We start from the raw sequence: 22,306 nt of genomic DNA on the forward strand, positions 1-22,306 counted from the left end.
ATCACTGTGTGAGAGGGAAGCTGTTACTCTGCTGACAATAATAAATTGCTTCATCTTCATCCTTTATGTTGCTGATCTTAAGAGTGAAATCTGTTCCTGAATACGATCCACTGAACCTGGTTGGGGCTCCAGACTGCAGAGCGGTTGCCCACTTAATAATCAGTGTTGGAGGTTGTCCTGGTTTCTGTTGGTACCACTGTAAGTCATCGCTGATACCAGTACTGGATTTACATGAGACGGTGACTGTGTCTCCTGGATTTGCAGTGATATAATTTGGAGATTGTGTCAATATAATCTGTGCCCAACTCCCTGAGGATAAGAAAACATGAAACATTTAATATCTATGTCCAGAAAATATAACAATTCATCCAAACCAATAAAATGATGTCCTCACCCTGAATATAAAGCAGTATGAGAGGCAGCAGAACCCCCTGAGAACCCATCTTGATGTCTCTGCACTGACACACACAGACTACTGAGATGTCACCTGTACAATGTCTCCTATATAACAGCTGCAATCATTAGAGGGGGAACCCCCCGACATCACATATGGAGGACAGGAAACATGCAAATTATACAATGCAAATCATCTATATTTCATATTTTTAAGTGGTGAGGAAGTCCTCTAATAAAAGAGAAGACTCCAATGTATGAAAGATCTCCCACTCTGTACTTTAAATAAAAGGAAAATGTTTAACGTGATCCTACAAGAAAAATAAAGTCCATCCTATTGGAAGACATCTTGGGGGAGATTTACTAAAACTGGAGCACTCAGAATCTGGTGCAGCTGTGCATGGTAGCCAATCAGCTTCTAACTTCAGTTTGTTCAATTAAGATTTGACAATAAAACCTGGAAGCTGATTGGTTTCTATGCAGAGCTGCATCAGATTTTGCACTCTCTAGCTTTAGTAAATCTCCCCCATAGTAAACAATGAGGAGTTTTAAAGCTTCATTACATTCCAAATGGAAGATTTACACATTTCCTGATTTACAAATGATTTGTGTTCTCATCATGTTTTTATTGTAGACACAATAGAAAGGGAAATGAAAGCCATCCAAGGTGAGGGATCATCTCTTAGACAGGTGTTACCATAACAAGACTTCTACGGACTTTATATTTTTTAAGAAACAAAATATTTCAGATATTAAATGTTACTCAGAATTATTTTCAGAATTTTTACTTTCTCTCACCTCTGTTAGTGTAATTAACCACTTCAGCCCCGGAAGATTTTCCCCCTTCCTGACCAGAGCACTTTTTGCGATTCAGCACTGTGTCGCTTTAACTGACAATTGCGCGGTCGTGCGACGTTGCACACAAACAAAATTGACATCCTTTTTTCCCACAAATTGAGCATTCTTTTGGTGGTATTTGATCACCCCTGCGGTTTTTATATTTTGTGCTATAAACAAAAAAAGCAATATTTTTTACTTTTTGCTATAATAAATACCCCCAAAAAATATATTAAAAAACAATTTTTTTCCTCAGTTTAGGCCGAAATGTATTCTCCTACAAATTTTTGGTAAAAAAAATTGCAATAAGCGTTTATTGATTGGTTTGCGCAAAAGTTATAGCGTCTACAAAATAGGGGATAGTTTTATTGCATTTATATTATTATTTTTTTTATTAGTAATGGCGGCGATCTGCGATTTTTGTCATAACTGCGACATTATGGCAGACACATCGGACACTTTTGACACTATTTTGGGACCATTTACATTTATACAGCGATCAGTGCTACAAAAATGCACTGATTACTGTGTAAATGACACTGGCAGTGAAGGGGTTAACCACTAGGGGGCGATCAAGGGGTTAAGTGTGTCCTAGGGAGTGATTCTAACTGTGGGGGGATGGACTCACTACAACATGACAGCGATCACTGTCCCGATTACAGGGAGCAGTGATCTCTGTCATGTCACTAGGAAGAACAGGGAAATGCCTTGTTTACATAGGCACTTCCCCGTTCTGCGGCTTCATGACACGATCGCCGGTAGACCAGGGGACATCGAGTCCGCCGGTCCCGCAGGCACGGTGACGCTGTACGCGGTGGGCATGTGACTTCCTGTTGTTTTTCTGATACAGGAAGTAAGGGGAAATCTCCCGAGACAATACAGAGAGCAATAGAAACCTAAATAAAGTTCAAATCCTTCCACATGTCATAGCACACCCAGGGATTTTCCATCATGGAGGCATTTCTAGGTTTCTACACGTTGGATGTAAAGAAGAATGGTTGTCCATGAAATTGTCATCTGAGGTATATGGTCAGTTTTAGTGTGTTTTGTGTTATCCGCCATTCAGAGTCTTCTATTTAATTCTATTCTGGACACCAGTCTTTGTCTGTTAAATTAGTTGATTCCAGAACTTCAGTAATATTATTTTGGTCAACAGTCACAGTAAAGGAAGCCATAACTGTAGGCCATTTACATCACCCTGAAGCCTGGCAGAAAAACTCCTAAAGATGGCTTTGCCCTATTCTGTCCTGTTGTTAGGATCCACCAACTATTGGACTCTTATCCCCCAGCATCACAGGAGTGAGCATTCCTCTGATTTGGTTCTATGCACACACACACAGCACTCTCTATTTTCTTCTCTAGCAGCAGCAGCTGTTAAGCTCATCATTGCTGATTAACAGGAAAAGAGAGCACACTGTGCATGCATCTCACTCCAACAGTCCAACAGTTGGAGTGTCCTGAAATCAGGACAGGATGGGGCAAAGCCACCTGTAGGAGTTTTTCAGTCAGGCTTCAGGGGGTGCAAATGACCTACAGATATGGGTTTTTAACTAAGCCCAATATTTCAAAGCTGCATTATTTTTGAACACACTGAGGCCCCTTGACTGCCTGGTATATTTTATTGAAAAGGTGAACTTATTCTTTAAAAAATATCAAGGTTTACTTAAAGGGTAAGTTCACCTTTACAGAAAAATCTGTAAGGTGAACTTACACAGGACCCCTTCCTCATGCAACAATCTCCCATTCTGATCCCTGCTATAGCCGTGTAACCCACGTTACTTTATTTACTAACATTCAGTTTATAGGTGAATCTTCTATTCCTTTAGTACATTAACCCCTTCCTCTGATCACTCATTCAGCTGTGTGTATAATCTGAGATTCTGAGAATCTGCTCTGTAATCTCAGCACAGCAGTAAATCTGCAAACCTGGAGGACTGAGATTATTAACTGCTAGTTGTAGAACACAGCAGTGCGTTTTATGTGTGCTACAATGCCAGATCAAAATAAAAACTAGATACAATTATAATCAATAATCTGTTCACATCAATCTATTGCTTTTTTGTCAATGGAAAAGCATAGAAATTCACTAAATGCAGTTTGTGTTTTAACCACGTGCTGCCCACTAACAGTACAGTACCATTACAACCTTCTAGCTGCCAACCGCCTAATGACTAATGACATCATCAGTTCATAAAGAGGATGCCAGTTGCCTGTATATCACCCTTGTTTGACCCTCCCTCATCCCTCTCCATCAGCTTTGGGGTCTCATTAGCTAAGTGATTGGGAAAAACTGAGGGAGAGAGAAGAGAAACATTGGAATACTAGTCAGTACCAGTTTGCAAAAGTGTATTTGCTTTGTAAAAAGAAATCACCTTTAACATTGTCCTATGTGTATTGATAAATATAAATGAAAGTGCTGCGCTGCTGTGATAGTGTATATATTAATGTATACATACTATATAGATCTCAAAAAGCTGAATAAAAATGAAACTTCTTAGTAATAGACTGATACTCCTAAACAAATCCAATATTATCCAGTGATCCTAAATAAACACAGTAATTGTCCAGTGCTAAAAAGTCCAAGAAACACTATTTGGTAATATTGTATTATCAGTGTTCAATCTGTGAAGTCCTGATGAAGTCACGTGGTTAGTGACGATACGCGTTGGAAGGAGTGAAGTGACGTCACGGATGAGCTACGAGGAGTAACGGCGAGTGTTTATTCAGTTTGTCCCAGATCTTCCTTTATTGGAATGCTATTATACAAGTGTTTTTAATGTGGGTGTAATACTTAATTTTAATAAATTCATTGGAGATTTTACGTACTACACTATGGTAGTTTTTCTGTGATTATGAGCTCTATCTAGAGAATACCACAGGGATATCCATGAGACTAATTGGACAAGGAGAGAGGAGATATTGACTGCCGTTTGAGTGGTGATCATCCCTAAGAGAGTCTTTACATCTGACTACCCCCTGACATTGGGGAACAGGAGTTTCTAGACTTATAATATAGATCTAGGGCAGTGATGGTGAACCTTGCGACCCCATATGTTTTGGAACCACATTTCCCATGATGCTCAACTACACTGCAGAGTGCATGAGCATCATGGGAAATGTAGTTCCAAAACATCTGGGGTGCCAAGGTTCGCCATCACTGATCTAGGGAATAGATACGGGGCCACTCTTATATTTTCACTAGCTGGTGGAGCCCTGGAGAAGATACAGCAAGAACTTACAGCACTGGGATTTGGGTCTTTAAAACATAGTAGAGTTTTTTTTTATTAGAATATCACAGGTGAAGGCTTTGCTTTATGGTGGAATTCACACTTAAAAAGGAAACACAGCGAGTGGATTATTTCACAGATTGAACACTGATAATACACAATTACTAAACAGTGTTTCTTTGACTTGCTAGCATTGGACAATTATTGTGTTTATTTAGGATCACTGGATAATATTGGATTTACTTAGGAGTATCAGTCTGTTACTAAGAAGTTTCACTTTTATTCACCTTTTTGATGTCTATATAGTATTTATTCATTGTAAACAATGGTATATACACTGTCACAGCACTTTTCATTTATATTTGCCATTTTATGTGAGGAACACACATCCAGTGATTGCAGCAGCTGTTAGATCAACACCGATTTACACTTTTTGTTTCCTCACACTCTTTGGCAGCACACTGGTTGTTTCTTTATACTATGTGTATTGATGTTGCTGCTATCAGAATAGTTTTTACATTTTAGAATGGGGCGCCTCAAGACTGTGCATAATTTTGGAGGGTGCCTTGAGATTGTCCATAATTTTAAAGGGTGCCTTGACTGAAAAAAGGTTGAGAAACACGGCTTTAGACCATCATCCAAGGATGCTGAGTGTGGGTTGCTCTATTTTTAAAAACTGTAATATATTGTTCATGTTTCTTCATGTAAAGCGGAGTGCCCCTTTACTTACCATGCTCAGGTGCAGGTTTCCAATTATTTAACTATTTTTCCCACAAACCCCTAAACCTCTGGACATGCCCTCTTTCTCACAATTTGGTGCTCAGAGAGATCGCACCTGATGAGACAAAAGTGACTGGTCATGTGATCTGCTGCCAGCTGTAGGGGCATCCACTCCCATCATCCAGGCAGCTGGGTTGGAGCACAATAACACACAGCTTAAAGAGAGGACCCAATCTAACTGTATCCAGAGTGCTGAGCCTGAAGTGGGGTGCTCCTGTGCCTACAGCCGTTTGCCTGTGTGTCCAGATTAGAGACTTTGTCTGCCACTTGCCTGTGGATCTGGTCCTGAGATCCCTCCAGCAGATCATTTGGACTGCAAGAGCCAGTCTGCCCCACTGTGAGAAGGAACTTGTCATAAGAGAAGTGCAAGTAGCCACTTGTACTGTATTACTCGGTTTATTGTATTAGTCATCCATAGGCACATAGTTACATAGTTAGTCAGGTTGAAAAAAGACACAAGTCCATCTAGTTCAACCAAATAAATAAATAATAATTTTTAAAAAATCATACAATCCCATATACACAATCCTATACCCACAGTTGATCCAGAGAAAGGCGAAAAACCCCAACAAAGCATGATCCAGTTTGCTACAGTGGGGGAAAAAATTCCAATCGGATGTTCCCTAGATCAACTTTAGCTATACATGTTAGTACCCAGTTATATTGCGAACATTTAGGAAAGAATCCAGGGCTTTCTTAAAGCAATCTACTGAGCTGACCAGAACCACCTCTGGAGAGAGTCCATTCCACATTTTCATAGCTTCTTACTGTGTAGAAACCTTTCGGTATTTGGAGATGAAATCTCCTTTCCTCTAGAGGTAAAGAGTGCCCCCTTTTCCCTCTCTGTATTCTGTATCTATTGGGTTTCTCATAGACTGTACTGTGCTGCCACCTACTGACCAATTTAAGCATTGCTTCTGTTGACTCCTGTGTTGTAACAGCTGCAAAAATTGTTTCACACTGTTATGTAGATTATGCAAAGCACTTTGTAACAGGATGCTTTTATGTTCGATCATAAATCCTGTTACAGCGTGAAAAAAGAAAGTCATGCTCAGTGTTCATACATAAAGCTAGAGCATTTTATACAACTCTTACTGTAACTTATACTTTATCACCCTACAAAACTCTCACCCAGATTATAAATATAAATGACAGAACAGAAGAATACCTGGAAATCCATTTGGATGTCTTTTGGACTGACAGACACAGACTATGGAGCCTTTTCTATACAAGATACATTGTTCATTGTAAGTAGAAGAAATAGAGGAAGGAGGTTTTTGTACGGCTCTGTATCACTGTGTGAGAGGGAGCTGAGCACTCTGCTGACAGTAATAAATTGCTTCATCTTCATCCTTTATGTCGCTGATTTTAAGAGTATAATCTGTTCCAGATCCAGATCCACTGAACCTGGCTGGGACTCCAGACTGAAGGTTGCTTGTACTATAGATAATCAGTGTTGGACGTTGTCCTGATTTCTGCTGGTACCAGTGTAAGTAGCCGGTGCTGACACTAGAACTGGATTTACATGAGATGGAGACTGTCTGTCCTGGAGTTGCAGTGATCTCATTCGGAGTCTGTGTCAGTGTAATCTGTGCCCAGGATCCTGAGGATGGAAAATAGTCATTCCTCTATACAGAGCAAAATAATACAATTTTATCCACATTTCTATCATTTGTATTTTTATTGAAGTCTCACCCTGAATATAAAGTAGTATGAGAGGCAGCAGAACCCCCTGAGAACCCATCTTGATGTCTCTGCACTGACACACACAGACTACTGAGATGTCACCTGTACAATGTCTCCTATATAACAGCTGCAATCATTAGGGGGAAACCCCCCGACATCACATATGGGGGACAGGAAACATGCAAATTATACAATGCAAATCCACTAGATTTCATGTTTTACACCTCATGTGCCTACAGTGATGATCACTATTGTACAATAGAACAATGTCAGGAAATATGTTCAATAAATATTCTGTAAATTAAAGAGGAACTGCAGTCTGCTCACATAATTTGTAATAAAAACATCTTTGCCATTCTGGAATTTTTTAAAATAAAAAAACTGAAACATACCTGGGTGGAGCTGTAAATGAAAAAAAACATATAAATAAAACATATGTTACATAGTTACATAGTAGGTGAGGTTGAAAAAAGACACAAGTCCATCAAGTCCAACCTATGTGTGTGATTATATGTCAGTATTACATTGTATATCCCTGTATGTTGCGGTCATTCAGGTGCTTATCTAATAGTTTCTTGAAACTACCAATGCTCCCCGCTGAGACCACCACCTGTGGAAGGGAATTCCACATCTTTGCCACTCTTACAGTAAAGAACCCTCTACGCAGTTTAAGGTTAAACCTCTTTTCTTTTAATTTTAATGAGTGAGACATAATCATATGTCTGTGATTCTACTTTCCAAGTCTAAGTTTACATTTTTTTATCACCTTCATTAACTTTTAATTGAAAAAAAAGATGTCTATTTTTCTGACATAGGCTGAACTGCAGTGAGTTTCCCTAACATAAAGAAACAGCGGCCTTTGTGCAGTCTTGAAAATCAGGGACTTTCCATAGGATTTTAATCAAGTAAATATAATTATAATTTTTATTTAAAAATATACAGTATGAATATAGCATACATATACAAAAGAAATATATATTCTTCCCATTTACCACTTGCTGCCAGAAGGTGGCTACCAACAATCACAGACGCTTTTGTTCAATTTAACAGCTTCTGCTGTGAAATAGACCTGAAAACCATCTCCCAGAAGGGACAAACACCATCTCACTACTAGTAGTAAAGTGAAATACTACATTTGAAACATTTTTATTTTTTTGTTTTTGGAGGCTATTCTGAAGGGTTAGAACACTCTGCAAAACTCCTAGGTCCTTTTTATAAAACAGTGCCCACATCTGAGCCATGGTCTAGTAGTTTATTTTCAAAGAAATTTGTTTAACTCCATCAGATCCACACTATAGCCGAATGACGACTACAGCGCGGACCTACTTTGCCGGGAAGGTGTCAATAGACGTCCTTCTGTACTCGAGTGGCCTGCGCGCTCCCTGCAGGGCACGTGCAGTGTGCTCTATGGTCAGTGAGTCTATGAGACCCGGCTGATCACAGATCGGAGTAAGGGGTCGATCCTGACCCCTTACCACGTGATCAGCTGTCAGCCAATGACAGCTGATCATTTGATGTAAACCAAGCCGGTAATCAGCTATTTTTTCTCCTCCCCTTTGAGCTTATTCTGATCTTCAAAAATTCTGGACGGCTGAAGCTGTGACGGGATCTCTACCTTCCTCCCCCCCCCCCATTGGAAGTTGAGGACATCTGAGGATCCATCTTGCCAGCCTTGGTGGCTAAACAAGCTTTCTGGGACTTGTAAGACGTATGTCTTCTCAAGTCGCCTGGTTCCGGTAAGCCTCCTCCGATGCTTTGGTGGTGGTCCCGACACTCATTTAGACGTTTTATTTACCTGGTGTTCCATCTACCCACTTGGCAGAAGTTCTCCACTATTGTTTTCATTATTTAATCTTCAGAGACTTTTGGGTGGTGGGTGTTGAATTCTATTTAGATCATAATTTTTAACATTTATGGACATTTTGTTATATATTTTTTCACTTTTATATCACTTTTATATCATTTTTCACATTGTTTTCTCACTGGTCCAATAGTAACAATCTATATGACAGTATGTGGCACTTTGCTTAATTTTGATTGTATTTAGTCATTTATATGCAATCTTGAATCAGATTATTTTTTTTTCGTGGGCCCCCCAGGAATGGTGTGGGCCTAGTTCACTTTGTTTTTTCATTTATTATATTTACACATACAGCGCTACACTTTATACACTTCCTGCCCATAAGTGCCACCTACCAGTGTCCATCAGTGTCACCTACCAGTGCACATCAGTGCCACCTACCAGTGCCCATCAGTGCCATCTATCAGTGGTACCTATCAGTGACACCCATCAGGGCCCATCAATGCCGTCTTACCAGTGGCCATCAGTGCCGCCTTATCTGTGCCTATCAGTGTCACCTTATCTGTGCCTATCAGTGCCCATCAGTGCAGCCTATCAGTGTCCATTGGTGCAGCCTATCAGTGCCCACCAATGCCGCCTCATCAGCGAATATCAATGAAGGAGAAAAATTACCTGTTTGCAAAATTTTATAACAGGCTATGAAACATGTTTTTTTAATCTAAATTTTCCGTCTTTTTTTGTTTGTTTAGTAAAAAATAAAACCCCCAGTAGTGATTAAATACCACCAAAAAAAGCTCTATTTCTGTGAAAAAAAATGATAAAAATTACATTTGCGTACAGTGTTACATGACCGCGCAATTGTCATTCAAATTGTGACAGCGCTAAAAGCTGAAAATTGGCCTGGGCAGGAGGGGGGTTTAAGTGCCCAGTAAGCAAATGGTTAAAGGAATTAAACATAAGGAAACATACACATATCCCAGAGATTTAGTAAAATGGAACTCCAAGAAAAAACAATTTTTTTCCAGTATATAGCTGTGTACAAATATGTTACCTTTAATGATAGTTATCCTAGGTATGTAGGTAAAATCCTAGTTTTATTCTTATAAGATATTATTGTCAGTGCTGAACATCCAGTGTTATGTCTAATAGATGCTACTCTCGTATAGTAAAGAGCAGGGCTTTTTTTCTAAAAAAAAAGGTGCTGGAACTCAACCACAACTCCTCAAAACCGCTCCCCTACACACATCCTCCAAATCACATCAAATAGTGGGTGTGGTCAATCAAATTTTACAAACAGTAGGAGGGTCTTAAAGGTCATTAAATACCAGGATTGCATTACAGACAGAGTGCAGAGCTGTCACTTGTAAACACAGAAACCGGACTTTTGTGTTTAGTGGTAGTGGTGGGCAGGGAGCAGAGGGTCTGAGCCAGAGGTGGTAGAACTAAGTTCCACCAAGTTCCCCCTGAAAAAAAGCCCTGGTAAAGAGATCCTGTCATTTATCCATCCATTCCACTCCCATTGACCAAACATAAAACCTATTGTATTCAGTTCACTTAATACAAGGAATTGTGTGACTGAACATGGGGAAAGGAGAGGGGTGGATAAATGACAGGATCTCCCCTTGTCCATCCACAGAACACCTTGTGTTCAGTGAACAGTATACAAGATATTTTATGATTGGTTAAGGGGAGAGGAAAGGGAGTATAAATAACAGGATTCCTTCATGGTCTCCTTCATGGTCTCCTTCATGGTTTGAGTACTTTGGACATTTTCACTTAAGGGTGTACTCACTTTTGTTGCCAGCAGTTTAGACATTAATGGCTGTTTGTTGAGTTATTTTGACGGGACAGCAAATTTACACTGTTATACAAGCTGTACACATACTACTTTACATTGTAGCAAAGTGTCATTTCTTCAGTGTTGTCACATGAAAAGATAGAATAAAATATTTACAAAAATGTGAGGGGTGTACTCACTTTTGTGAGTTACTTTAAATGAAAAGTGCTGCGCTGCTGTGATAGTGTATATACCAATATATACATACTATATAGATATCAAAAAGGTGAATGAAAGTGACACAATCGGGAAGTGGATCTGATACCCGTCACCCGATTGTCTGAAAGGACAGGCAATCCTATTGGACACCTAGGAGGTGGGGTGGAGGTGCACGGCAGAAGCAAGGAGGAGAAGACACAGGAGCCACAGCCTGATGTCTGCCGCTGCCCCAATCTCCACCGCTTCTCCGTTCCCCACCACTGCCCGATGTCCCCGCCGCTGCCTGATGTGGCCACTGATGCCCGATCTGACCAACGATGCCCAATCTGACCACTGATGCCCGATCCCTGATGTGCCCACCGCTTAGATGGGGTAAGTGTGGGTAGACCGACTGACAGACAGTGAGGGAGGTGAGGGTGTTTGAGGTGCCGCACGGAGGGGGGTTGTTTGTTTGACGCCCCCACAAACAAAAAAACACCAGCCGCCACTGCTATTTGGTAATAGTGTATTATCAGTGTTCAGTCGGTAAATTCCTGATGAAGTCACGTGGTTGGTGACGATACATGTGGGGAGGAGTGAAGTGACGTCATGGATGGAATGCTATTATACAAGTGTTTTTAATGTGAGAGCAGTACTTAATTTTAATAAAATCATTGGAGGTTTTACATAATACACTATGGTAGTTTTTCTGTGATTATGAGCTCTGTCTAGAGAATACAACAGGGATATCCATGAGACTAATTGGACAAGGAGAGAGGAGATATAGAACAGCGTTTGAGTGGTGGCCTTCCCTAAGAGAGTCTTTACATCTGATTCCCCCCGATATTGGGGAACAGGCAATTCTAGACCTATAATATAGATCTAGGGAATAGATATGGGGCCACTCTTATATTTTTCACTAGCTGGTGGAGCCCTGGAGAAGATACAGCAAGCACTTACAGCACTGGGATTTTGGTCTTTAAACTTGTATTAGAATATCACAGGTGAAGGCTTTGCTGTATGATGGAATGTACACTTTAAAAGCAGACACAGCGAGTGGATCAGTGGTGTATTTGGGTTTTGTGCTGCCCTAGGCCTGACTAAACTCCGCATCCCCTAATTTAAATATGACCCACCCACCATCTGTAAACCACACCCCCTTCCTCTTTAGGCTCCACCAACACAGCGGCTGGTGTGAATGGACCCTAAGCTCCTGTGTTCAGAGGCCTTTGCTTGCTTCAAGTAGGTTTTCCATACCTATACAAGTCTATTGGAATGCAAAATCTGCATGAAGCACAGGTAAATGCAGGTCAGCAGAAGGTCAAGTGCACCTGTCAATGATTTCTGAATGTTCACTGAAACATCTCAAACTGATGTCAGAACAAATGCCACCTGCTAAAATACTCTTAAATGACATCACATTTGACCAGCAGATAGGGTTGGGCTAAATCCATATTTGTGGATTATTGGACATACAATGCTGATCTGACCACACAAATACCACTCTTGGCTGTCGGTGCCACTTATTCCTGGAGGAACACCGGGGATGGGGACCTGCCCAACTAATGTTCCATTTGATGGTATTTGTGGGACATTCCCAAACCAGTTTCATAGTCAAAGAATTAGAACTCAAATAGGCAACAAATGACCCCAAAATATGTCAACACACAAACTCTTTAACATTTTAACTCTTTAAGATCTTTAACCTGTGTATGTTTAATTACAATACATTTTGCTAAATAAAACAGGATTTACTGGTATAAAGATGTTCCTATAGAGAAAATCCTAAGACAAATCAGCAGGTTGCAAAAACCATGAGCAAAAAAAAAGTATACGTTCCAGCTTTACTGCTCATCCAGAGGACTACAAAAGCCCGGTATTGTCATTACACCAACACCGGAGCTCTCAAGATTTTACTCTGTTAATTTCAGGACAACAGGTATGATTCATTAGTGTGACTGACAAAGAAATAATCCCGTAATCACTGTATATATCTCTTCACAGTTATCAAGCAGGAAGGAAACCACCTAAATGCCCTCTTAAGAGTTGTTGGTGAGAATGCAAAGAAATAAAAACTCTCTGCTGCCATACACGGGGGGTTCCCTCCTCTCTTCTTTGTGTTATTGACACAGAGAGCCCTGGGAGGGAGTTACTACATTATATATCAAAACTTCCTCCCAAGCAGGACTGTTTTTAAGGCAGGGCAAAAGGGGCAACTGCCCTGAGCCCTGTCATTGTTGTGGGGCCCAAAGCAGCTACATCATACTTGGCAACTATCCCAGTTTAAATTCCCTTGTCCCTTGAGGTTTTAGTCCCATGCTGTGTCCTGATATCTCAGTGTGAAGTTTTGTTACTAATGCTGCCCATCTCTGCCCTATTGTGTACAGATGACTCACCTACAGACCTGTGTTTACATGTAAATACCTACATTGATATGTAAATAGTGACAACATTCAAGTGTATAGAGGCAGTATTCATATGTATATATTATTCCCCCCTGAGGTCATATCCACCACCATCACCTATACTGAATGCTGCCCACTGGGGAGATAAAGGGGCATGCTTGAAAGTCCTGCCTACAACTGTGGTCATTAAGCCTATCATCAGCCTGTTCTGCAAAGGTAAGCAAATTGGTGGGGGAGAGGGTAGTGTGGGGTGTGCAGAGGTAGGCAGAGAAGGAATTACAGTTTGGGGTGCACAGGTGAGCAAGGAGGGGATGTATGGAGGTAAGTAAGGTGGGTGCAAAGATGAGCAGAGGAGGCAAGTAGAGGGGGGAGGAGGAGTGAAGTGGAGTGGAGAGGATGGGGGAGGTTTGGGGTGCAGAGGTTAGCATGGGTTTAAGGATGCAAAGGTGTACTGACATGGTGGATAAAGATGCAGGTCATGTGTAGAGCAGCCCATTCATTTCAATGAGCTGCTCTATGCACTACAAATCCGGAAGAAACTCGCAAACCCTTTTCCAAAATCACACAGTGCCAAGGCAGATGGGTGAGGGTGTAATTAACAATGAATGGCACTGCTGTGTATCTGCTAAAGGGCAGCACATTTCTGTGGTGTCAGGAAAGCAATTTTGCATGCTTTCCCAACACACACAAATGTGAAGTCAGGCTACAGTAAATGTACCAATTACATTGGTGGTCAGTGTAAATCTTCTCATTACATTGGTGCTTGGTGTAGAATCCTTTCATTCACACTAATGGCCAATGTGAATGCCCCCCTTACATTAGTGGTCAGTGTAAATCCCTCCTTACATTGGTGGTTACTGTGAATGCTTCTATTACATTAGTGGTCAGTGTAAACCCCTATTACATTGGTGGCCAGTGTTGAAACTCGTCTTTATATTGGTAGTCAGTCTAAAAAAAATCAGCATTGCCATTGATCACACGCTCCCCTCCTCCCAGCACTGCCACTGAGCCCAGAAGTCCTAGGATCCCTAGGAGTTTTCTGTCTATTAATGGGCCCCCTCACCTCCCCAGTCCATGGTGTGCAGTTAGTGAGGAGATGATGTGTTGTAACCTCTAGTAACCAATCAGTAAGCAGTAATGATGTGCAGTAACCTGTAGCAACCAACCAGTGAGCAGCATTGATGTACAGTAATCTCCAGAAACCAATCAACAAGCAGAAATTATGTGCTGTAACCTCTAGCAACCAGTCAGTGAGTGGTAATGATACACTGTAACCTCTGGCAACCAATCACAATCTGATCTGATTCAGTAAACTGATTTTGAGTCTAGCTGTTTTTTATTGTATGTCTCAAAGCTGGTGGAGTGCAAAACTGCATGGAGGGGGAGGGGCAAAAATTTTTTTTGCCCAGTGTCCAACCAATATTAAAGACGGCCCTTCTGTCAAGGAACCGCCTGGAGGAGGGTAGGCGAAGCATTAGGCTGCTAAGACCTGCTGCCAGTGCCACACGTGCTAGTATTGGCAGCTGCCAGTTGTATTAAGTGCGACCGTCAGTCCGTCTGAACGTCAGGTCAGTCACTGGCTGCCAGCCAATATTATCATACCGGCAGAAGTGTGGCTGTTTTGTGGGGGCGCCAGACCAATTAGCCTCTTGGACCCTGCCCCCGGCTCAGTCTGCCCCATAAGACTGGTGCTACACTAAAAGTGTAGCGCAAGCTGGTGGGGATTTCTTTTGTGTAGGAGCCGGGAGGAGGCTGTTTTTTTCATGCGCAGGGGGAGGGCTTTTTTTCTGCCCCCCCCTACAAAGTACCACCCTAGGCCTGGGCTTTCAGAATGAAAGGAACTCACTGCTCCAGGTGAGCTAAATGTGCCTGATGGAACCTCCTAGTGAGTGCCAGCTCCGGCCCGCCTCCGTGGAAAATATAAAGATAAGAAAGAATGGCTGCACATTGGGTGGTTTCCAAATGCTTTTTATTGGATACACCGTGGTTATACCTAAGGACGTCAATACAGTCTCGGTAGACACCTTGTCGGCCTAGGCCAAGATACAGTGTTGGAGTGAATTATTTCATCGATTGAACACTGATAATACCATAGCTCCCAACTGTCCCTGATTTCAAGGGACTGTCCCCGATTTGGAACAAAGTCCCTCTGTCCCTCTTTCCTTCTCATGTGTCCCTCATTGTGGTCTGATCTACTGTATATAGTTGTATATAAAATGCACTCTTTATCTATCAAAAAGTGGTTCCCAGTGCTACACCTTTCATCCAATTTTTTAATTGCTACATTTATAAATCTCAAAAGCCAGTATAAAGGAATAGTAGTGGTAAAAAAAAAGCACTTGTGGGTTTAACAAATCATTTTTTTCTATAATTCTCCTTTAAGGGGGAATGGCAGGGTATGTGTCCTATGCCTACATACTTTTGCTAAATGGTGCCCTTCATTCCCATCTCAGAAAGTTGGGAGGTATGTAATACACTATTACCAAGTAGTGTTTCATGGACTTTTTAGCACTGGACAATTATTGTGTTTATTTAAGATCACTGGATAATATTGGTTTTACTTAGAAGTATCAGTCTATTACTAAGAAGATTCACTTTTATTCACCTTTTTGATGTCTATATAGTATTTATTCATTGTATACAATGGTATATACACTATCACAGCACTTTTCATTTATATTTGCCATTTTATGTGAGGAACACACATCCAGTGATTGCAGCAGCTGTTAGATTAACACAGATTAAGGCAGGCCATACATGGGTCGAATCTAGAAAGAATTTTTGGAAAAACAAACGATTTTCTAATCAATGATGGGAGAATCGTGCTAGAAATGTAATCGAAAAAGAAATGCGCATGTGCAAGAAAAGAAAATTCCCAGAAAGAAAAGAAGATTCCCATCCATGAAAATTCTTTTCTGTAGCAACATGAGGTGAAATTGAAGGCTTGGTTGGCCGAATTTCGAAATCAATGATGGCACCATCGGATCACAAAACGCACAAATTTTCTGATTTTCAAAAGAAAATTGTTTCGAAATTCGACCATGTATGGCCAGCCTTACGCTTTTTGTTTCCTCACACTCTTTGGCAGCGCACTGTTTTTATCTTTATACCACGTGTATCGATGTCGCTGCTTTATGTAAAACTATCAGAATAGTTTTTACATTTTAGAATGGGGCACCTCAAGACTGTCCATAATTTTGGAGGGTGCCTTGACTGAAAAAAGGTTGAGAAACACAGCTTTAGACTATCAAACCCAAGGATGCTCTTACAATATTTATAAAGATGAATATATTGCTCATGTTTCTTCATGTAATGCGGAGTGCCCCTTTACTTACCATGCACAGGTGCAGGTTCCAGTTCTTTAACTCTTTTTCCCACAAACCCCTAAACCTGTTCTCTTTCTCACTATTTAGTGCTCAGAGAGATCGCACCTGAGGAGAAAAAAGTGACTGGTCATGTGATCTGTCACCAGCTGTAGGGGCGTCCACTGTTAATCCCATCGTCCAGGCAGCTGGGTTGGAACACAATAACACACAGCTTAAAGAGAGGACCCAATCTAACTGTATCCAAAGTACTGAGCCTGAAGCGGGGTGTTCCTGTGCCTACAGCCATTTACCTGTGTGTCCAGATCAGAGACTTTGTCTGCCACTTGCCTGTGGATCTGGTCCTGGGATCCCTCCAGCAGATCACCTGGACTGCAAGAGCCAGTCTGCCCCACTGTGAGAAAGACCCTGTTATAATGGAAGAGAAGGTATCCATTTGTACTGTACTGCTTGGTTTATTGTATTAGTCATCCCTCTGAATTCTGTATCTATTGGGTTTCTCATAGACTGTACTGTGCTGCTACCTAGTGACCGACTTAAGCATTGCTTCTAGTGACTCCTGTGTTGTAACAGCTGCAATAAATTTTTCACACTGTTATGTAACTTATGCAAAGCACTTTGTGATGGAATTCTTATATGTTCAATCATACATCCTGTTACAGTGTGAAAAAAGAAAGCCATGCTCAGTGTTCTTTCAAAAAGCTAGAGCATTTTATATAACTTTTACTGTACCTTATATTTTATCACCCTACAAAACTCTCACCCAGAATATAAAGCAAAATGACAGAACAGAAGAATACCTGGAAACCCATTTGGATGTCTTTTGGACTGACAGACACAGACTATGGAGCCTTTTCTATACAAGATACATTGTTCATTGTAAGTAGAAGAAATAGAGGAAGGAGGTTTTTGTACGGCTCTGTATCACTGTGTGAGAGGGAAGCTCCAACTCTGCTGACAATAATAAACTGCTTCATCTTCATCCTTTATGTCGCTGATTTTAAGAGTATAATCTGTTCCAGATCCAGATCCACTGAACCTGGCTGGGACTCCAGACTGAAGGTTGCTTGTACCATAGATAATCGGTGTTGGACGTTGTTCTGGTTTCTGCTGGTACCAGTGTAAGTGGTTGGTGTGGACATAAGAACTGGATTTACATGAGATGGTGACTGTCTGTCCTGGAGTTGCAGTGATCTCATTCGGAGTCTATGTCAGTATAATATCTGCCCAGGATCCTGAGAAAATAAGAACATGATTTTATTCAGTTTTTTCCTGCAATGCTCCCCCTCCTATCATTATATTCATTGAGAATCTCTCACCCTGAATATAAAGCAGTATGAGAGGCAGCAGAACCCCCTGAGAACCCATCTTGATGTCTCTGCACTGACACACACAGACTACTGAGATGTCACCTGTACAATGTCTCCTATATAACAGCTGCAATCATTAGGGGGGAAACCCCCCGACATCACATATGGGGGACAGGAAACATGCAAATTATACAATGCAAATCCACTAGATTTCATGTTTTACATCTCATGTGTCTACAGTCATGATCACCATTGTACAATAGAACAATGTCAGGAAATATGTTCAATATATATTGTGTAAATTAAAGAGGAACTGCAGTCTGCTCACATAATTTGTAATAAAAACATCTTTGCCATTCTGAAGCTTCTCTCCCACCATTTTGCATATTATTTTATATATACTGTGGTACCTCGGTTCATGAATGACTCTGGTCGCAAACCGAATTGGTTGTGAACCGAGGCAAATTTTCCCATAGGGTTCAATTGTAAATCAGGTTAATCCGTTCTGAACTTTTTTTTTTGTTTATATATACAGTAAAATTATGAAATGTATGTACAAAAAAAGGATTTTAAACATATATTACATACAGTATTTTACATTAAGCTGACCTGTACATCTAAAAAAAAAAAAAAAAAACTTTAGATCCTCTTGTTTGAAACAATCCCAAACCCCAATTTAAATGACTAATCTAGGGGCCAGAAAACTGTGCATGCAGGAAAAGATCATCTGAGGGCATGATAAAGTTGTAGACTTCATATGAACTGTTTTTCCATGATTCCCAATCAAGTGAGCCCACCCTCATGGTAGTTAGGGGGCGGGAACCCCTATCTGAGTGGACAGGTTCTCCTAAAGCCTCATACACACGATTGGATTTTCCGACGGGAAACATGTGATGACAGGCTGTTGGCGGAAAATTCAACCTTGTGTACGCTCCATCAGACAATTGTTGGCCAACTTTCCGCAGACAAATGTTGGATGGCAGGTTTATAAATTTTCCACGGACAAAAGTCCCTCGGACAAAAGTCCAAAGTACAAACACGCATGCTCGGAAGCAAGGACAAGCCAGAAGTGGTCGGTCTTGTAAACTAGTGTTCGTAATGGAGAATTAACATTCGTGACGTGGCAAATTATGAAATCTCGAAATGCAGCTCACAATTCTCTTCTTCTTTAATGTGAAAATAATGAAGCTGCTTTGCTGGTGATACTGATGGAGTTATTGCAAACTAATTTTCAAAGGCTTTTTTTTCTAGTGATATCAAGAATAATATTATTTTGCTTTTTTTTTGGTGCAAGTTACCACAACACCATTATCCTGTAGTTTTTAAGATCAAAGATACAACTATGTTGGTGTCCCTTGTTAATTTTACATTGTATTTTTTAAAATGTAACTGCCTACTCCCAAACTGTCATTTGAAGTAAAATACATAGCCAAGTATTATTCTCCATAATTTTTTTTTGTGCATTAAAAAAAGAAAACAAATAAAATTAGACATGTTATCTGCCAATAGAACTTAACCAAAAAGTGCATTCTATGCATCCAAAAATATAGAAAATATAAAAAATCAAACCATTATTCAACCAAAAAATAAGCAATAACTCCAAAGCCAATAATAAATAACACGTTATCTCCTCCGATTCCGCAACATGTCTGGTTGATAAACGGCTGTTCAGAAACTAACTGAAAAGCACGAAATGAAAAGTGCGAAATGAAAAGCCCTAAATGAAAAGCGTGAAGTGAAAAGCGCGAAGTGTGAATCAAAATTCACCAAACTTCTACTAACACGAAATTAGCAGAAGAAGCCCAAAGGGTGGTGCTAACGTGCTGGAAAACCGTGTAGTATGTCACTACGTTCGTGATTGTTGGCCAGCAATTGTGTAGCCGTGTGTGTGCAAGACAAATTTGAGCCAACACCTTTCGGACAAAATTCCACGGTTTTCTTGGCCAACAATCCAATCGTGTGTACGAGGCTTAAGACTCTCAACTGCACTGCTCTTCTTAATATGAACGTGTCAGAGCAGGGAAGATGGCCGTGGCTCGTGTTCATGAACCAAAGCAAATTTTTGTGAACTCTTCTGTTTATGAACCAAGGTATCACTGTACTGTGATTCTGTACTTGCCAAATATGCTGCAGAAATCTCCCTCCACTGAGTCTGGCTGCATCCATTTTAACTGTTAGCAGCTGATGCTTCTGCCTGTTCACTTCCTTGATTTACACAGACACACAGAGGCACACCTCAAGCTCTGTAGCCCTGCAGATCTCATTGGCCCTCTTATGACTCATCCCCCCTCCCTTCCTAGCAAACTCGCATCAGAGTAAGTGAGAGAGCTGTGCATGATGTCATACGCCTAGGCTTTTTACCAGACAAGAAACAGAACGTGGGCTGTATAAGGCATTTACTAGCAGAAAAAAAATGTTTTACTATCCAAAGGTAAAACAACATGGGCAGAAGATTTAATAGATGGAAAGTTGAAAAAATGACTGAAGTTCTGCTTTAAAAAGGCTGAAAATCCCTGAACTATACCTGGGTGGAGCTGCCAATGAATACAATGTATAGATAAAACATAAGTCTGTGATTGTATTCTTCGGCTCGGGGTTTTAGAAATGTTTTCTTCTCCTTCATTAACTTTCCAATGAGAGGATTGGGGATCACATTTTGCAGCATTTATAAATTCCTGATTGTTCTATTCCCTGCACTCCATATCATCTCTACACCTCTGGATTTTATTACAAGAAATTTATATTTGTATTTATTTATTTTCAGGACTAACTAAATAAAATATAGCCAAGACAAGAAACCCCTATGGTGGACTTGTAAGGCACACATAATTAGAGTAGGAGTATATAAGAGTATTTAGATAGAAATGTTTTTTTATTTAACATATTGAATTAAACAGACATATGAAAATGAAATGTATTGTACATCAATGACATTGTCACCATCTATGAGCATTACAGATATGATCCTCTTGCACCTGACGTGTTTCGGAGTACAGATATCTCCTTCTTCAGGGTTGTATCTTGAAAAGGAAAAAATATCTATAATATAATTTGTAAAGAAGTATGTATATAACAACATAAAGATGTGCCTATTATATTGTGGATAACAATTGTACAAAAATTAGAAGATACACTTACATATGTTGTGGTGATGTAACAGATTAACATTCCATTGTTTTGCAATTAAAAACAAAGACAAATAAACACAAAAAAGGACTGTGCTTTCTGACTTTCTGCTCCAATATCTCAACCATCAAAGGGAATCTTAATACTGCATAGTGTATCTATCCCAAATAGCCGGGTCTCAGCCTTCTCTAGGCCCCACAAAAGGAAAATGGCCATCACAGGCCAATCTCAACACATACACTCAAGTGGCACTATAACACTCACAGAGGATCCAAAGACACAGAGATTTGAATGTAATCAATCTCTCTTAGATAAAATTAATATTCCCGCGCTACCTAACCTGAGAAAAAAAATCAGGTCCTTTGTTGCAGCAAACACCGGATTGGACATACACTAGCCAAAAAAAAAATTGATATTTTAAAATCAATAGATGGTGCTGCGCTCTAAGTGATAATAGACAAATATATAAGTGCTTGGTGACTACTGTAAAGTGCAAAATATTCAGAATCATAAACTTAAAAAAATATTAATAATAAAAAATGCTTCAACAAAGCACAATGTAAACAGTATACATTCTAAAGTGCAAAATACTCAGAATATGGGTGATAACTTCCAATGTGCAATAAAAGTGCAAATAGTGCAAAGGGATAGCATCTGAAACAGTGCTGTCCCAAACTAAATAAAGTACTGGTGCCAAAAAACGATGAGGGGGAGGGGAGTAAAGTAGTCACCTAGCACCTATATATTAGTCTATTATCACTTAGAGCGCAGCACCATCTATTGATTTTATAATATAAATTTTATTTGGTTAGCGTTTGACCAATCTGGTGTTTGCTGCAACTAAGGACCCGATTTTTTCTTAGGTTAGGTATCGCAGGAATATTAATTATATCTAAGAGAGATTGATTACATTTAAATCTCTCTTCATACAATTTGTCTGAAGATGAAAAAACACAGTCCTCAAAAAGAGACTAAACTTCAGTCGCAGTCAAGACTTGGATAAATTTGAAATGTATAAGGACCTCCAACTATTTATCTGTAAATTGATTCTAAAAAACTGTATCAAAAACAAGAGGCAAGCATAGATCGTACTCCGCAAGAAAATCAAACGCTTGATCAGCTTATTTCCCTCTTGGAAGAAAATTACCCAGCTGATCTTATTGATCGCATTGACCTCTCATGGATATTAGAATTAGTAGAGTAACAAAGTCAATCTACTAAAACGAACTTAAACTTATCTACACTTAAGAAAAAAATCATACCTGTGCCCACCTCCCAGCACTAACCCGCATGCAGCCACATTTCTCAAATTAGTAAATAAGGATCTAGAGAAATAAAAAATAAAAAATACGCACAAAATGTCCCACAAACTTAAATGATAAAGAAGACCTAGTGCTGAGACAACTTTCTGACAATAACTTAATCACTGTCAAACCCGCAGAT

General features: G+C 40.1%; 2 long non-coding RNA genes across 2 annotated transcripts in view; both read right to left on the reverse strand.

Annotated features, from left to right (window-relative positions):
• The window catches only part of LOC141120204 (uncharacterized), a 115,708-nt gene that overhangs the window by 38,692 nt on the left and 54,710 nt on the right, over nt 1-22,306 (reverse strand). The gene's annotated exons all lie outside the window — the stretch shown is intronic.
• LOC141120193 (uncharacterized) lies at nt 63-7,100 on the reverse strand. Its single transcript, XR_012239524.1, has 2 exons — nt 6,933-7,100; nt 63-309 (listed from the first exon to the last, which is right to left on the reverse strand). It is a non-coding gene; the product is annotated as an uncharacterized lncRNA (long non-coding RNA).

The sequence above is a fragment of the Aquarana catesbeiana genome, linkage group LG01, assembly GCF_042186555.1.
Source record: "Aquarana catesbeiana isolate 2022-GZ linkage group LG01, ASM4218655v1, whole genome shotgun sequence".
Classification (NCBI taxonomy): Eukaryota; Metazoa; Chordata; class Amphibia; order Anura; family Ranidae; genus Aquarana; species Aquarana catesbeiana.